General features: G+C 36.8%; 1 protein-coding gene and 1 long non-coding RNA gene across 13 annotated transcripts in view; one reads left to right on the plus strand and one right to left on the minus strand.

Annotated features, from left to right (window-relative positions):
- ENAH (ENAH actin regulator) overlaps positions 1-19,800 on the minus strand; it is a 156,925-nt gene that overhangs the window by 96,242 nt on the left and 40,883 nt on the right. The window lies entirely within an intron of this gene.
- On the plus strand, positions 5,630-17,915 carry LOC309609128. The gene is made up of 2 exons (XR_014233278.1): positions 5,630-6,092; positions 6,419-17,915. It is a non-coding gene; the product is annotated as an uncharacterized lncRNA (long non-coding RNA).

Below are 19,800 nucleotides of genomic sequence, written 5' to 3' on the forward strand. Positions count from 1 at the left end.
ATCTGTCAAAACTCACCCAAGGTCTGTGCATTTCACTGTATATATTTTACCACAAAAGGAAAAAAGCTGTATTATGGAATCCTAGTTAATGATATACATACTGAAATACTTAGGAAATAGTGCACTGATGACTCTTTTTTGAAATTCATAGAAGTTTTATATATATGGCTAGATGGATAAGTGATAAAGTATTGTAAAATGTTAATGGTAGAATCTAGATGGTGGGCATGTAGATTTTCACAGAACAATTCTTTCAATTGTTCTGTGTGTTTACAATTTTGCATAATAAACTATTAGGGGTTGGGGGGTAAATTAACCAAATGTTCATTCCTGTGTAGTCTTCTCTGTAAAGGAGCTAATTATGCACAGACTCAATACCTATAATAAAAATTATGATTATGTAATATAGTACATTTTTTATTTTCAGTAATAAAAAGGAAAGACAAAAGACTGGAATGTTTTATTTCTCCATGTTCATTCAAGTAAGAACTCTAAAATTTTTTAAATTGAATGGATTGAAAAACAATGTGTAGATGAAAATAATCAGTTTGGCAAGTAGTCTAGTGACTAATCCCCTCCCCCTCTCACTCAAAATACACACACAACCACCACCACCACACCACCACGGCTTAGACCAGAGTCCACACTCACAGTTTCAACTAATACCTGTTAAAAAGTGCCAAAAAAGTTATTTCCAGCCAATACTTCTCTTCTAAGCTCTAAACCTATATAGGCAACTGCCTAGTATGTATTTCTATCTACATACCACAAGCATACCTCAAAATGCAACCTACTTTCCTCCCTCACCCTATCTGCTCCTCCCTATTTCCAATCCCAGGTGAAGGATACCAAAAGCCCTACTGTCTGGCCCCAGCTAGAAACCCAAGTGCCACTCCAGCCTGCTCCTCCGCTATCAACCCCACATCAGTCACCAAGCCCAGTCAACTCCACCACCTAAGTCTCTACTAATACCCCCTCCATCTGTCCCACTGTCACTGCTTTAATGCATTATTTCCTGAATTACTACAGGGCCCTCCAAAATAGCATTCCTACCTACACCCTCTCCGGGTAGAAGCCGGATAATCAGCATTTTCTGAACAGAGATAAGCATCTTAATATTACCTAGAAAACATGATGTCCTACTATTTCTGCATAAGAGACTCCAGTTAAGAATATTTTAATTAGGACCTTTTACAAAATAGACTTACATTTCTGATGGCTCCACTAATCTCATTTTCAGCATAAACTGATAAAGACAGTTTATTCACATTACCACATCACTTTTATAGTTAAGACCAGGTGACAGTGGTGATCTTAGATTTCACCACAGAACTGTAGCTAAGCATATACAAATTATCCAAATCATTGATATATGGACTATATACTTCCCTCCCTCCCCCCAAAACAGCCTGTACTTCAACAAGGTTTCAAATTTCTTTCTGGGATCTAGATCATCAGTACTAGATTCTACAGGGCACAGAGTGGGTATCTTTACAAGTGCTGGAGCATGGGAGTTAAGAGCGGAGAATCTGGAGTTGAACCTGAATCAATTTCAATTCCAGCTCTGACATTTCCGTGCACACATATATGTGACCTTAAACAAGTTGCTATTTAGCCTAAGCCTCCTGATTTCTAAAGTGGAATGTAAGAGTTCCTATGTCATAGAACTGCCATGAGAATAAAACCATGTACATAAAGCATTTCCAGTATCTGGCACGTGATGGGCACTCAATAATGTCAGCCATTATTTGTATCAGCAGCAACAGCATTTCGGTAAATGAGGACAGCAAATAAATGGGATTCCAGGATCACAAGTGACGGCAACACTACCAAAGAACTACAGTGCACCCTTAACATTTGACGTGCTGACAAACAAACCTAAAGATCCGTGGCATGCATGAAGTCATCCTTCAAGCAATACAAGAATCGGAACTTTCCACTCTGCCAGTCTGGTGCACGGAGAGTGAGCTTGATGAACTTTCTATCACCTGCATGCCAATGGGGCTTTCTCCATTTCTACTCATCCTTGGGTACCTATTTAATTTGGTGCCTATTACAGGCTACAGTGGTTATTTATGGATCTGGGAGTTCATAATAGCCTTGAAATGTCACAAGTATACTGCTGCAAATGGCTGTTGCTTAGCTCATCTCTATGGGACTGCAATATAATTCTAGCTTCATGTTTCAATTTAACTGCTACTGTATGTGACTTAATAAGGATTATGGACTCTTCAAGTCATAAGAAGTTGCTTTTTGTTAATTTTTAATATTTGATTTACAAATCAACTTAAAATAAGACAAATATGAATATGATATTCAGGTACAAAGGATAATTAGTCACACTAAGTCAATTATAAACAATGCTTCTCAGGCTTAAAAATAACCACCTAAGGAGCATGCCTGGTTTTCCTATTACCCTAAGGAAACTCTTAATTTCCCAAGAGTATTTCTTGGACATTCATGGTTCCAGACCAGATATTTATATAATCTGGCAAACACATTCAACACTCACTAGCTGCCAAATGTTGCTCAAAACTACTTTTCATAAGTGGTGAAATTCTGCCCTGAAAAACAGTCTGTCCACTACAGCTGGGAAAGCATACTTCTCTCCTCTTTCTCCATATATAGTTCTTCCACACAGTCCAGGAATTCAGCCCCTAAATGACATACCATATCACCCTTGGCACATATTAGCTAAATCAAACAAGGTCAGCATACTTTAGTTCTGAGGACTAGACTATGATGACTATCATAAAACAAATATTCCAGAAAAAGTATCTGAAGATTACAGGAGATGGCACACAGTAGGCTTTCAACACACATACCCTAAAGAAGTCTAGGAGCCCTGCAGAGCCTACAGCAAACAAATTTCTTGGAAGTTTCAAACTAAAATATAGTGAATATTTTGCAATTCACTCTACTACAGAGCCTATTTCAATAGGATGTTCTCCACAAAAATCTTTCAGCAAAATTGACGCTCCAGGTAGAGAGGCCATGTTTGTCTTATGGTCTGCTCCACTAGCACACTGCAGCATGCCCCAGGGAGGGAGACAAGTAACCCAGCAGCGTGAGAAGATGGAAGTACCAAAGAGTGCTGTCAGCGCTACAAGAGGAAGCCTGAACTGCAAGATGAATACCAAAACTTCATGCAGGCGCTGGCTGGGAAGTGGAGGAAAATACATAGATGGAAAGTCAGTAGTCACGAGATTGACAATGACAACAGAATAAACATGATAAAAGCTAACAGGAATTTAGGAATCACTAGCATATGATGTTTTGTCACACACTCTGTCAGTGTGTTCTGAAAGTAATTATAGCACAGCGTGATCAAAGAGAATGACTGGCCGTAATCTGAAAAACAGCAGCCCCACTTTTATCACTGGTCTTCAGCCAAATACAAACTGCATGACATTTAAGAAATTCTGAATTTCTTGTTCTGTACTTCTACAAAATGTTCAAACAAGGTGTAATGGTAACTGCTACTTTTTTTTTTAAGTTGCTTGACGAGAAGGCCTTAGTGCTGTACTTTTCTAATAATACCAACAAAGTAGAGTTAATAACAATCAATAGCTGCTTGCAGTGAAGACTGTCCGCTGGAACCTGCTGAAGAAGTAGCCATACTAATGTGCCTTGAGAATATACCTGCTATTCTTACATAGTATAAGCTGTAAAATTCTCTTTTCAGTCTACCATAAGAAGCAGCTGAAATGAATGTGCATGCAATAAATGTTGAGGTGAGGCTAGAAATGCAGAGATTATTTTATCTTGGGAACCAACTACAGGGCTTCACTGGAACGTTGCTAGATTCAGAGTTCAAGGGCATTTGTTCTTAAATGGTTGTGAAAAGTCATAAGCACATGCAATATTTTTATTTTTTCCAATTTGAGTGAGGACATCTTGAAGCAGTGCAAAGTCTGTTTCTGGGATTGCTTCAGTGAAATGACATCATTACAATCTCCTAGATCTTGCTGCTCCACTGGGGCACCGTCTCTCTTCTCTCCATTCCTTTAATCAGGCTATTCCTGAATGTTCAAAAGCCTTCTTTGCCCTCACCATCTTGTTAATTAATTGTTACTGCTCAATCCATACCTTACAGGTCACATCAAAGTATTCTTCTTGGACTGGCCCCTTTCCACACCACCCCTCAAGTAGGTCTGCAAGCACCACAGAACTCCAGGAGTACTCCTATCACAGCATGATTCTTACTGCATTATAACAATTCATTAGGCAGTGCACATCCTGGTATAGAGAACTGCATCACCTCTATCTACAGTGTTAATACCTGAAGTATATTCAAGTATTTGCTGAATGTCAAGTGAGCAAATGGATTACATGAAACATGGACAGCACGAAACATGGACAACCACTATTTTAATCTTTTTAAACTTTTTTTTTAATTAGCGATCATCTCCCAAAGAAATAATATGCAATTTTGTATTTGAAGTAAATGGTAAACTTCTCTTACTTTATAGACACCTTTGCTAAAGCATAGTCAGTGAAGGTTAGAACCTAACCTTCTAAATTCTGTATACGTATGTATTTATTTATGCACTAAATAAACATATGGAATTGATACAGTTGAGGGAAAATAGGCATCTAGAAAACAACATACAGTGTCAGATCTACTTAACTGAACCTTGGGAGCAACTCAATCTTAAAACCACCAAATTAATCATGGCAAAAGATTCAAACTAAATATTTCTCCTAATCAATTAATTTTAATCAGATGAAGTCCAAAACTGAAGTTGACTTAATGAAATATATCTTGACATGAGTAGTTAGCTGGTCACACTTAACTCTAATTCTTAACAAAATGAGGGGAAAATACTCCCAGCTTTTGAATAGAAAACCTAAAGCCAGTGTTCCAATGACGAAACGCACTTTGTCATGACTACTAGGTACCTGAAACAAGGTAGGCATATTCAGAACATTCTAAAGCATGATTTTATACCCATATTCTCATGTGTTAGCTTAATCTTTTAATTCTGTGGCAGCTGACTATCAGCTGGCATAGGACCTAAATCATGATCCTGTTTCTCACAGTAATTCACATACATCTCCAAGCAACAGCTGTGTAATTCTTAGAGTACATCTAAAAATATAAAGTTCAAAACATTAAATGAATTTCATCTAACATTCAGGAATGACTGAACAAAATAGTCAAACTCAATTCATGTTAAAGGAGTAATTTAGCAGAAGGCAACATTCAAAACGATGAGTAATTCAATTCACAAAAATTAAAAATGTTTATGGGCTACATTTTAATTTTAGAACTGTCCTCTTTTTTCCTCAAGATATGTAATGCCTGCAACTAAACAAGTATTCTTTTTATTTCCCTACTACTAAAGAGGATATTCTATTTGGCTAAAAATTTAGAAAACTAGTTTTCTCAGTATCTTGACACAGTCCTTATTTCCTCCCACAACTTTAATTGAAGAAGACTTTTTTGAAGCTGGCTTATTTTTTCTTTCCTTGACTGACCTCATAAGCCACTTAGCTGCAAAAGGCTCATGCTATCTTTTAATACGCTTTTCCAGAAGTCCCACTGCTAGTGAGACAGACAGCCATGTCTAGCACAAAGTACTCCTCACTGGAAAACCCAATTTTCAGACACTTATGCTAAAAGCATGCCAGGGAAACCCACCTAACTGATCCCTCTGCCAATCAGACCCGGCACCAGGTCAGCAGAGTCTGGAGGACTCAAGCTGAGTTCAGCCCTCCTGGATCTTCAATTTCCTGATCTCTAAAGTAAAATGGTCCCTGAAATTACCCAAGCCATATTACAAAACTAGGAAGACCACATATAGCCTTGGTGAAGCTTCGGTTGGGGTGCAGGGGAGGGCTGGCTTCAGAAAGTACTCTTCAAAAGTTTAACTATTCATCAAATAACACTTAAAATATACAATAACAAAAAGAGACCACAATTATTCTCTAGTTATTAAGCCTAAAAGGAGAGATTTAGCTTATGTATATTGCTCTAACTCAGTTTTAACAGTTTCTAGGAAATTTGACTTATTTGGTCTAGGAAAACAGTTGAAAACTTGATCATACAGATAACCATTTCATTTCAAATCAGGTGATAAAAATCACAGGTGATGGGCTTCCCTGGTGGCGCAGTGGTTGAGAATCTGCCTGCTAATGCAGGGGACACGGGTTCGAGCCCTGGTCCGGGAAGATCCCACATGCTGCGGAGCAACTAGGCCCGTGAGCCACAACTACTGAGCCTGTGCGTCTGGAGCCTGTGCTCCGCAACAAGAGAGGCCACGACAGTGAGAGGCCCGCGCACCGCGATGAAGAGTGGCCCCCGCTTGCCGCAACTAGAGAAAGCCCTCGCACAGAAACGAAGACCCAACACTGCCAAAAATAAATAAATTAATTAATTAATTAAAATGAATAATGCTTTAAAAAAAAATCACAGGTGATAAAATGAGGTGATAAAAATCACATCATAATCAGGTGATACAGATGTAAATTGGGCAGCAAAGGGTTAAAAATTACTGTTTATCTTGCAGTTCGATAGGCTATTCCTCACACACAGCTGCCTCCTTAAGACTTCAGTTCTTCTCTAGATATTTAAATGAAAATTAAAACATTTGACCAGTGACATAAATATGGTACATAAGTTGAACAAGTGGCCACAGCTGCTAGCTGCATTGTTTCTCTCATTCTGATGAGACGTCTAGGTCAGAAGACTTAATTAAATCCCCCTCTTATCTCTCCCCTCCTTTCTCAGACTCTCTTGAAAAAGACAATAAAAGTGCTCCAGTCAAGTAGTGGACACCATTCCTATATGCGGGACATATACCCAAAGTAACCCATTATTTATGTTTCTGTTTTGCCAAGAAACGAATATTCTACCAGTGGTGAAGTATAACAATTTAAACGTTAAAACCATGTTAAATCATCACCCATAGGGACTGCAGGTTTTGTAATGGTAGTGCTTTGCAACAACATAGATACTGAAACAAAAAATAACTGAAATTAGAGGACATTTTGGAGGACATTATACAAATAACCTTTACTCATCAAAAAAGTCAAGCTTAAGAAAGACTGAAGAACATTCCATATTAAAAGAGACATGACAACAAAACCCAACATGCCATCTGAACTGAATCCTGAACCAGAAAAAAAATACACTTTTTTGTTTTCTTTTGCTATACTAAAACTGAACAAAATATGAAAAAATAATGCATAAGGCCTACTGGGTATATTCTAACATCACATTCTAATGAGATCCAAATCTGAAATCAACCTGTTTAACTTTTTAATTTAAATCTTTGCTTCTTAATCAGTGGTATTAAGAGTTTACCTCTGCTTACTGTTTTTTTTTTTTTTACAATTATTAATATTATTATTTAGTTATATGCTTCTGTATGACCTCAATCTTCACAAAACCTCTGCAAGGTCAGTATTCTTAATTCCTTTTTAAAGATAAGGTAACAGCTGCAAAGAACTGAAGGAACCTCCCTCAGAGCACCCAGTGGAACCAAAAGCCCCTTTACACAATGTTTATTTAACACAGTAACGTCTCATGTGGTAAAGTTAAAAGAGAATGAAGTTGTTCTACGTACAAGAGTATTCGTATATTTTTAGATATGAGTTTCAAAACTTGAACAAGCAAGAGAGAAGAAAGAAATGAAGGAAGAAAAGGAGCGAGAAAGAAAGAAAAAGGAAAAAAAAGGAAAAGAAAGGGAAAGACAAAGTATACTCATAATTGTAAGAACTAAAAATCCTAAATAATATCCACTTAATTGGGTGAGGGTAAACCTCACCCAAGAACATGAAAGTGTATTAAAATACTTGTCTTATTAGAGAAGATAGAGACATTGGTAATTTTTAAGAAACCAACAGAAGTAAATAAACAGGGAGTTCCCTGGTAGTGCAGTGGTTAAGAATCCACCGGCCAATGAAGCGGACACGGGTTCGATCCCTGGTCCGGGAATATCCCACATGCCGCAGAGCAACTAAGACAGTGCACCACAACTACTGACCCTGCACTCTAGAGCCCACGAGCCACAACTACTGAGCATGTGTGCCACAGCTACGGAAGCCCATGTGCCCTAGAGCCTGCACACCGCAACTACTGAAGCCCTCGCGCTCTAGGGCCCGCGTGCCACAACTACTGAGGCTGCGTGCTGCAACTACTGAAGCCCACACGCCTAGAGCCTGTGCTCTGCAACAAGAGAAGCCACCGCAATGAGAAGCCTGTGCACCGCAACAAGGAGTAGCCCCCGCCTGCCGCAACTAGAGAAAGCCTGCGCGCAGCAATGAAGACCCAATGCAGCCAAAAAAAAAAAAAAAGTATATAAACAGAACTATGTTTTAAGTTAAGAGCAAATGGTTAAGACACACACACAAAATGAAAATATACCTTTTAAACCAACAGAAGAAAATTCCATCTATCCAGTGGAAAGCAGGAAGAGGTAAGGAAGAATAAAAGGATGGTAAAAGATATAAAAGATATAAGAAAGCTGGAAGAGCAATCTTTTTTGCTTTTTTGTTGTTGTTTTTGTTTGTTTTGTTTTTTAATTTTTATTGGAGTATAGTTGCTTCACAATGGAAGAGCAATATTAATACCCGATAAAAAGGCAAAATTAGAGAGGAATGGCAGTTAACAGAATAATAGAGACAGGAAAATCACCATTTTAAACTACTATAATAATATCTGATTCAAGCAAAAATCAATATTACGGATGCTAAACACTGGAGCAGAAGTTGTTGGATATTCACTCAGTCTCAAAGTATCACCCTGCAGATCATTTAATAATTATAAAGAGACAAGGATGCCTTTAAAATGGAGAGATCTGGTGGACACCATCTTAACAAAGCAATCAAACTTAACATCCCAGTATCCAGGAAAACTGCCATCATGGGCCTCCAGATGATGGACTGAAAAGAATACAACCTCACTATGTAGTATAATACTCCTGTACCAAAACGTTTAGCCTGAATATACTCACAAAGAAACAAACATAATCAAAATAATGGATGTCTTACAAAGCAACTGACTTGGCCTCCTCAAAATGGTAATATCAAGAAAAAAAAAGGCTGAAGAAATGTTCTAGAATCTAGATCAAAGGAGACTAAAGAGACAGTTTTATTAAATGTAACTGATAAATGGAGAGAAGGGGAGAAGAGCAATAAAGAACATTACTGGGGAATTTAAGAAAACCTGAGGGTAGACAGTGTATCAGATAATACTATGGTTATCGATGCTAAACACCTAGAACAAGATAACTGTATTGTGATTTCACAGGAGAGTGCCCATGCTTATATTCAGGGGTAAAGTGTTGTGTGAGAATCTCATACAGTGTGCCAAATACATGGATATACAAAGAAAAATTAGTAAGAAAGCAAATATGAAAAAATATTAACTGGTGAATCTACATGAAAAATACATTAATTTTCTTTGTAATATTCTTGTAACTTTCCTAAAGGTATGAAATTTTTCCCAAAAAAGTAAATTGAAAGGAATTTTAAATTATATAAAGAAGTTATACACTAAGAAAACAAGAGAATAAAATCTGTCCACCATAAGGAAACTCACTCATATATATGCCTCAAAATATATCTAACAACTAACAGAACTGTAGGAGAAAAATCAATTATTCTTTAATCTACTCTGTTCAGAACTGATAGATCAAGCAGAAAAAATATAAGCAAAAATACTGAAGTCCTAAACAATCCAATTAGAAGGCTCAAATTAGAAATACACAGAACTCTGCCCCAATGTAAGAGAAAGCATGTATTTTTTCCAGCATATCTAAAACATTTATATAAATAACCATGTACTGGGAGTAAAGGAAGCCTCATTGAATTCCAAAGAATCTATCTTATGGTTATGTTCTGATAATAACTGCAATAAAATGAGAAAGCAGAAAGTAGAAAATAACTATAAGAAGCTCCTGAAGTATAATTAAATACTTTATGTTAAAAAGGAAATCAATAAAAATTAAGTAACATTTAGAAAATATGTTTTTCTATATATAGAAAAGGCAAAGGCAGAACTTAATAGAAAAATACATAGCTTTAAACACATTTATCAGGAAACAGAAAAGGTTACAAATTTTAAAACCAACAGAGAAAAGCCAAAAGAATAAAAAGGAAGGAACTATCAAAGACAAGGGCAAAAATCAATGAAAATCTAGACCAAAAGAACAACTGAGAAGATTAACAAAACCAAAAGCTATTTTGGTAAATATAACCCAGATAAAAACTCTAGTGAAACTGATCAAGAAAAAGAAAAAGAAGACCCAAGAGAAGGGAAATAACTAGACAGACTTTTTCTAACAAGGGTAACTAAACCCTGATGAATGTGTAATCTAAATGAAATGCCAAAATTATCACAGGAAAATACAGAGAATCTGAATAGACTGGAAGAAAAACAGATTGAAGATCAGATCAAAAGATTAAGGAGGGCTTCCCTGGTGGCGCAGTGGTTAAGAATCCGCCTGCCAATGTGGGGGGGACATGGGTTCGAGCCCTGTTCAGGGAAGATCTCACATGCCTCGGAGCAACTAAGTCCGTGCGCTACAACTACTGAGCCTGCGCTCTAGAGCCCGCGAGCCACAACTACTGAAGCCCGCGCGCCTAGAGCCTGTGCTCCACAGCAAGAGTAGCCACCGCAGTGAGAAACCCGCGCATCACAACGAAAAGTAGCCCCTGCTCGCCGCAACTGGAGAAAGCCTGCGCACAGCAATGAAGACCCAACGCAGCCAAAAGTAAAAATTAATTAATTAATTAAAAAAAAAAAAAGATTAAGGAAACTGGGACTTCCCTGGTAGTCCAGCGGTTAAGACCCCAGGCTCCCAATGCAGGGGGCATGGGTTCGACCCCTGGTCAGGGAACTAGATCTGGCATGCCACAACTAAAAGATACCGCAAGCAGCAACGAAGATCCGGCACAGCCAAATAAATTTTAAAAATAAAATAAATAAATATTTTTTTTTAAAGATTAAGGTAATTAAAATGGCAATGCTCCTCTCCAAAAAAATTTCTGGTTGAGATTTTTTTAATAGGTAAATTTTAAGAAACAGTTTATCCTCATCTAAAGTAAGTTTTTTCAGAAAGTAAAATAGAGCAAAAGCTGCCTCACTCATTTTATCAGGCTGGTAATCTTGATTCTAAAACCAAATAACACTATAAAGTTACAGGCCAATTCACTTACAAAAGTAGGTGTAAAAAAATCCTAAATAAAATATTGACTAACCAAATCCAATAGTGTACTTTAAGAAAACAAGATTCTCCATTATTAAAAGCTAAAAGAAAAAATATATGATTATCTCAACAGAAGCAGAAAAACTGCAAGAAATCAGCACCTGTTTAATAATTTTTATCTTAGCAAACCAGGTATAGAAGAAAGTTTCCTTAACTGGGAAAGGTTATATATACCAAATACTATAACAAATATAAAACAGACAAACTTCATATGCATTCCCCTTAAGTCAAAAGATACCACCATGCTGACTCGCACAGTGCTGAAGGCCCTGACCAACACTGCGAGAAAGGAAAAAGAAAAGGTAACTTTTAGAAGGGAAGAGAGAAAACTGGCACTGTTGCCAGTGACATCACCTATCTAAAAGAACCAATACAATCCACAAATATGAGAACATCATTTCTCTACAAAATTAATCTGTAAATTTAATGCAATCTCAAATTCTAGTTGGATTCCTTAAGGAACTCAAAACTTAACCTAAAAGGTCTATACAAAAATAAAAGGTTAACCAACAACTAAATCAACTTTTAAAAAAATTAACTTGCAGGATCAGACATTAAGACATACTGTAAGTTATAGCCACAATATTAAGAACATTAAGGTATGAGCACAAGAATAAATGGCCAAACAGAACTGAATAAGAACTTACTCCATGACACCAAAAATTAAATGACAATTTAATAAAGGGTAAGAGGGCACCACAAATCAATGGCCCAAAAAATGGATTGTTTAATCAACGGCTCTTGACCATCCAAAATGAGGACTCTACCTTAAGAGTCATTTTCTCGAAGTAAAAATAAATTAAAAATTTGACAAAACAAACATTTAAAATTAGATATGAAACTCCTTAAAACTTCTAAAGGATTTTTTAAACTACATATATACCTCTTTATTAGAGTTCAAAGTACATATTTAAGAGCTAGTGAAGAATAACCCCTGAAATGAATTATTTAAGAGATGGCAATCTTCAGCTCCTACAAAATTATTTTTAATTATACATGAATATTCTATATTAATTTAGAGAATATTGAAAAAAGTATGTCTTCTAATATAAACCTTTGCTTTTCTCTTTCTCCAAAACTAAAATTCTGTTCACCTTTAAATTTAACACTACCATCAAGTTCATTTTCAAAAAGAAAAGGGATTGCTTGCTGTGTTTATTCTACCTCAGCCTCAAAATGTACATAGAGGCATTCATTATAGGCATGCCTGGCTACTTAAGTGCTATGAGTCATGTTTATTTTTCAAAGACAACACTCAGGGAATATCAATCAGAAGGACTGTGAAAAAGTACATTAAGAAAAACATTAGTATTTTCCAAACGTAAAGTTTTAAAACTTAGAGCATTAGCCAATATACAAAATAGTAAAACAAATCACTTAACATAAAATTTCACAAATTTAAGTAGCATATGGCTATGGGTTTAAACGGTCAAAATTTAAAATGCTGATCACTTAGGATTGTAAAGAAAATGACTAAAAATCAGAAATGTATTATGTAAAAACAAAGGAAGACTGCTTACCAAGCGACTTCTCCACAAGCAATAAATACCAATGTTTAAAAATTATATGTGTTAGAAAACAAACTTATGGTTACCAAAGGGGAAAAGAGGGGGGGATAAATTAGAGGAGTTTGGGATTAACAGGTACACACTACTACATATAAAACAGATAAGCAACAAGATTTACTGTATAGCACAGGGAACTATATTCAATATCTTGTATAACCTATAATGGAAAAGAATCTGAAAAAGAATAGATAGATATGTATAACTCAATCACTTTGCTGTACACTTGAAACTGTCACAACTTTGTAAATCAACTCTATTTCAATAAAAAAGAAAAACAAACAACAACCAAAATAAATTATATGTGTTAACATAAAACACTGGAATATAGTAATAACAGAATATAATAGACCAAACAGTATAAATCCTCCTTTTTTTTATTCAGCTAATTAGCACAAAAAAGCAACAAATACTTGTAAATGGAGAAAAACCAAGATTTGAAAATAAGCATAATTTGCATTATTTAGATAAGCCCTAAGAGAAAAGATTACAAGATGGCTGCAAGCATATACTTTAATCAACATTAACTAGACATCACAGTAGGGACTGTGAAGGGTTAAACAGTTTATACACAATAGGGATGATGTCAGTATATAGTGTTGATTGCTCACAGGGCTAATGAAAGAAAATCTGAACAACAGAAAAACAATTCCAAAAACATGAACCTGGAGCAGTCAAACTGCTTGTTAATCTCTGAAATGCAAATAGGAAATACTAAATTAAAAATCTAAAACACACACACACAACTTGTAAATAGCATAACTTATTACTTTGAAAAGACAGTAAGAACATTACAAAATAAAGCTTGAAATGTAAAACAAAGTGTTACATCTGCCCTTCAAACAGTCCTGCTATACCACAAAAAGTACTACTAATGATGGCTAAACAGTGAATAAATTATAATCTAATTTTAAAACAGACTGGATACAAAGATCTAACTTTTAAATTTTACTGGGAAAAAAAAGAAAAGCCACCAGTTTTTCTTATTATTTAACCAAGCAAGATCTACCAGCCTTTCGTCACAGTTCCTGTAATGTGCAAGCCGTAACTTTCCCAACAATCAAGATACATCAAGGGTGTGCCTGCTGTGCCTGTGAGCCTGTGTTGTAACAAAACCAGGTCCAAAGCAAAACCATCATAAACGTGGGTCAGTTACTGACTGCTACTGAAAACCAATGGTGAGTTACAATAGGAATCCCTCTTAAATGTGGTGTATTTTGTTTTTATTTTTATTAAAGTATTGTTGAGTTACAATGTCATATTAGTATTATTCTGTTTTTAAACTATGATCACAAAATTAGAAAAAGCAAAAGCAACTAAATAGATGTATTCAAGAAATTGTTTTAAGACTAATTACAATTAGCTGGTAACACATACTCTGTCTTGAAATGAAAAATGATAAATACTATTTAAAATAAATACTACTCTGTATTAAACGCTGAGGGGGTTTCTAGTGAAAAGGTTAGGAATGCCAATAAACAAAGGGCACTGGAATCAAGGATTCTACTCCCACAACCATTAACTAATCTTACCGCTCACAGCTAACACTCCACACGGTACTTACTTACTATGTGACCTGCACTGGATAGGAGCTTTGCAACCACTGTCTCATTTAATTCCTGCAATAATCATGAAATAGATACTGTCTGTTGTTATTCCCATTTTGCAGGTGAAGAAATTGAGGCTTAGAAGTTAAAGAGCTTGCCTAAGATTATAAAGGTACTAAACCATAAAATCAGGGTTCAAACTTGAGCAATCTGAACAGAGAATCCTTCCCTTAACTACCAAGTGTGTATGGATGTGGTCTTTTAGGTTTCAGCTTCTTCATCCAGGAAATAAAAGGTTCTATTCTCTTTAGTTTAATTAACAAATGGGAAAACAATAACAGAATTTTCAACTTTTACACAAGACAAATCTAGAAGCAATGGAAAAGATATCTTTAAAAAATAAGAACCCAAATACCTCAATATAAAAATGGACAATTCACAAAACATTTAGAGAAGCCTGATAAAGATACAGAAAATACTGAGGCTCACTAGACAAAGAAAACCAAGTTAAAACAAGATATCCTTTCAAACTTCCATAATATCAGAATGGGAAAAGGGCACGATCATATCGTGTTGATAAAGGTGAAATAAGCATTTTGAAAAGCTGTTTGTCCTTAAACATTAAAAGTCTTTGAAATGTAGATATGCACTAATCAAGCAGATTACATTTCCATAGGTTTCACTTTAAGTAAGTGTATTACGTATGTATAAGAATGCTAAACCAACAACTTGCGATGATGGGAAATTTCACCAAGGGACAGACTGGGTAAATACATTTTTAGGTTGAACCTTATGAAACTGCCAGTATTGAAAATCACTTGCGAATAGAAAAGCATATGGTAATTTAAAAAATAATATATGTCTATATTTGAAATTGACATTCCTTGATATTAAATAAGAAAAAAAAAGGATACACAAAACATAGTATTTTAGGAAAGAAGAAAGACCAATAGCGAATATTTGAGAGGCAAGTATATGTCCAGGCACTTTAACAAACATAGTCTTTAATTTCATACAATCACCCTGTGATATACTGTTATTCTCAGTTCACCGATTTGGGAGCAAGTCTTACAGAGGTTAAATAATTTAGGGAACTACTAAGAGGAAAGGCTAAGATTCGAACCAGGCCTATATATCTGACTACGAAGCCCATACTATTTCCACTGGGCTACAAAAATACATTCCTTTCTCAAGTGTATTTGAAACAATACTGCTTTCAAAGCATAAGAGACAATAAAAATATTTTTTAATGGCTGAATTTTATTAATCTCCCCACACCCCCAGCCCAAATTCATATGTTGAAGTCCTAATGGCTAGTACTTCAGAATGTAACTGTATGTGGAGTCAGGATCTTTAAAGAGACAATTAAGGTAAAGTGAGGTCATATACGTGGGCCCTGATCCAATATGACTGGTATCTGTACATGAGGAGAGTGGGACACAGACTAAGGGAAGACCATGTGAGGACACAGCAAGGTGCCACCTACAAGCCAAGGAGAGAGGCCCTCAGAAGAAACCAAACCTGCCAACACCTCAATCTTAGATCTAGCCTCCAGAATTGTGAGAAAAATACATTTCTGTTGTTTAAGCCACCCAGTCAGCAATATTTTGTTACGGCAGCTCTAGCAAACTAATTAATACTCTTACCCTGAAAGTACTGAACATCTTAAAAACCTAAACCTCACATCCCCCTTGTATTAAAGAATACGCTCCTTTTAGATTATCCATAAAGTACCAAAAGAGAATGTTTTATAAATCCTTCTAATACAATATTAGATCATTTTAAAAAATACATATCGGGCTTCCCTGGTGGCGCAGTGGTTAAGAATCTGCCTGCCAATGCAGGGGACACGGGTTCGAGCCCTGCACCTGGAAGATCCCACATGCCACGGAGCAGCTTGAGCCCGCGTGCCGCAGCTAATGAAGCCCACACGCCTAGAGCCCGTGCTCCGGAACAAGAGAAGCCACCGCAATGAGAAGCCCGAGCACCACAAGGAAGAGTAGCCCCTGCTGCCGCAACTAAAGAACGCCCGCGTGCAGCAACGAAGACCCAACGCAGCCAAAAATAATAAATAAAAATAATAATAATAATAATACATTATATCTAAGTTTAACCTACTAGAATTACCATATTTTAATAAATTAGTTGAAAAGCATTCACAGTCCATTCAAAAGTAAACTTTAATAACCTTAACCAGTCACAAAACTAGCCCAACGTTTATCCGATAAAAGAAGCACACATGCAGGTCCTGAGTGACGCAGCGGGCAGGTCCTGAGTGACACAGCAGACAGCCCCGCCCGACACAAAGACCAGAGAACGCCTCACCCAAACACTTCACCCTCTCCTTGGCAGAATGGAACAGTGGCACTTCTTTCAAGTCCAACACTAAATAATAAATAATTTTTTTCAAGGCAGAGACCACACACAAACAAAAGAAGAAAGAGAACTATAGTAAACTATATATACACACATACATACTACTAATTGTAGCAAACTACAATTTTGGAAGCTGGAAAGCAAATGGATGAAGAAAACAGAAATTGTCTAGTGAAGTTGTTGAGGGTAAGTGCCCAGAAAAAAAGCCTAGAAAAGTTCAGGAATCAGGAGTGGTGTAGGCTGAAAAGAACTGGTCAACACACTATACAAGGAGCAACTCCCAGACTCCACCACCCAAGAAGCCCAATCAGACACTCAGTCCTTCACTCTGGAAAATTTACACTAGGGAGACTACAAACAAAGGCCATTTCTGAAGGAAGGTATAATGGGAACGAAGTGCAAGTCTAAATACTGAATGGTAACTACCATCCACCTACTACCCTCCTCTTCCCCAACGTAGCCACAGAATCTTGGCAGTCAAGTTTATTCTCTTATGCAGGAAAATCTCTCTATGGAAAACAAATGCCTAAAAGAAAAAAGACCTACCAACACTGGCAAATGAAGATCTCACAAAGAAAATCAGATCCACTAGTTTACCCTTCAAAGAGGAACATCATCCTATAAGCTGTGCCCATGAAAATACCCCTTCCCTTTCACTTTTTCTTTTATTACTTCTTCATAGGTCCCTGGACCCTTTATGCTCTTCACCTCTGCTGTACATTTTAGACCTATGTCTTTCCCTTCTTTCTACCCAACACAATCCCATTCATCTTTTTCTTTTCTTATAACCTTGACAAAACTTTTTTTTTTTTAATTTTTGGCTGTGTTGGGTCTTCATTGCTGCACGTGGGCTTTCTCTAGTTGCGGTGAGCAGGGGCTACCCTTCGTTGGGGTGTATGGGCTTCTCACTGCGGTGGCTTCTCTTCTTGCGGAGCACGGGCTCTAGGCACGCATGCTTCAGTAGTTGCGGCATGAGGGCTCAGTAGTTGTAGCTCACGGGCTCTAGAAAGCAGGCTCAGTAGCTGTGGCACACAGGCTTAGTTGCTCCACAGCATTGGGATCTTCCAAGACCAGGGCTCGAACCCGTGTCCCCTGAGTTGGCAGGTGGACTCTTAACCACTGCGCCACCAGGGAAATCCCTTTCACTTTAAAAGTAAAAGTAAAAAAAAAAAAAAAAAAGTCTCACATATAAATCTGAAGAGACAGCCAAGGACCATCAAACATTTAATAAACCCTTTAACTTGAAAAGTAAGAAGCAAAACAGAAGGAGAGGAAAAGAAATTTTAATACAAAAACAAATACATTAAACCAGGGAACAGGAAAAATTTCAAACTATGTGAGATTAATATCCTCAGACGGAGAAAAACATATTCATTGGTGAAATAAGAATGTTACTGGGACTTCCCTGGTGGCACAGTGGTTAAGAATCTGCCTGCCAATGCAGGGGACACAGGCTTGAGCCCTGGTCCGAGAAGATCCCACATACTGCGGAAGAACTAAGCCCACATACTGCGGAAGAACTAAGCCCACATGCCACAGCTACTGAGCCTGCGCTCTAGAGCCCGCGAGCCACAACTACTGAGCCCTTGTGCCACAACTTCTGAAGCCCATGTGCCTAGAGCCCGTGCTCCACAACAAGAGGAGCCACCGCAGTGAGAAGCCCATGCACCACAACGAAGACTAGCCCCCGCTCGCTGCAACTAGAGAAAGCCTGCATGCAGCAACGAAGATGCAATACAGCAATAAATAAATCAGTCAATAAATATTTTAAAAAAGAATGTTATTAAAAGGAACATTCATAAAACAAACCAAAAAAAAAACTTTTGAAATTAAAAAAAGACACTAAAAATTTTAAATTCAATAAGAGTTGGAATATAAAGAAAAGAACAGCAACAACAAAGACAATAAACGGAAAAAAAAAAGAGGTTAAAAAAAAAAAAGAATTGGTTCAGAAGGCCCAAAAACCCCATAACAGGAGTTCTTCCTTTTCAGAGCCCATTATCAAAGAAATAATAAATTTCTTAGCATTGAAGCACATATGTTTCTAGATTAAAAAGGTCTAGCACAATGAGTTTTTTGTTGTTTTTTCTTTTTACAGAATCACACTAAGACTCATCACTAAAAAGTTTCAGAGCATCAGGAATAAAGAGAAGATATTAAAGGCTCCCAGAAAGAAAAAGCAGGTTTTTAACAAAGGACTGGGAATCTGAATGACACCAGATTTTTCACAGCAACACTGGAAACTAGAAGACACTTAGAGCAATGCCTTCAAAATTCTGAGGAAAAATAACTTCCAACCTTGACTTCTAACTACAGCCAAATTATTGGTCAGAAGAGGCTCTAAAAAACATATTCTTAAATAGTCCAGGTCTAAAAGAATTTGCTTCCCATGCTTCAATAATGAGGGAGCTACTAGCAGTAATAAGCACACAGAAAAAAGGCAAAGAGAATTCCCATGATGATGCTGAAGAAAAGTTCCACTACAAGAAGCCAGCCAAGGAAGCAGCCGGTCCAAATTGTAACAGAAGGTTAAAGGTATCCACGAAAAAAACTAAAAAACAATGAAAGATTACTTGATGTGTTTGACTGTATTGAAAGGAGAGTTAAACATCAGAAGGAGAGTTTGGAGCTGAATAAGTGATGAATGCATGGAAAACTAAGTAAATGAACACAAAGATTCATTAAATCTGGATAAAACAAAACGTTGCTTCAAAAGAAAATGTAATCAGAGCATACACAACATGGCGCAGATGTAAATATTACGTAATCATAATAAAGCAAACTTGGTTAACCAAAATTTGTCATATAACCATATCTAGAATGTGGGAAGTACACATCGTGGGGAGGGAGGCAATGCTTAAAAACTAAACTCCTATCTTCCACAGTGGGAAGACAAGAAAGAAATTCTAAAACTGGAGCAAGTTAAGAAATGTTGGTTTAAGCATGTTATCTGGAAATACCAAAAAACTGTAGAGGAAACAAGTAAAAGACAGCAGTCGTTCCTCTGGAGAGCTGGATTCTAGAGGGGGGAAAAAAAAGCTAGGGACTACTCCCCCCCTACCAAGTCTAAGCCTTGTAGAACTATTTGACCATAAG

Source organism: Balaenoptera borealis (genome assembly GCF_965194805.1).
Source record: "Balaenoptera borealis genome assembly, chromosome: 1".
NCBI lineage: Eukaryota > Metazoa > Chordata > Mammalia > Artiodactyla > Balaenopteridae > Balaenoptera > Balaenoptera borealis.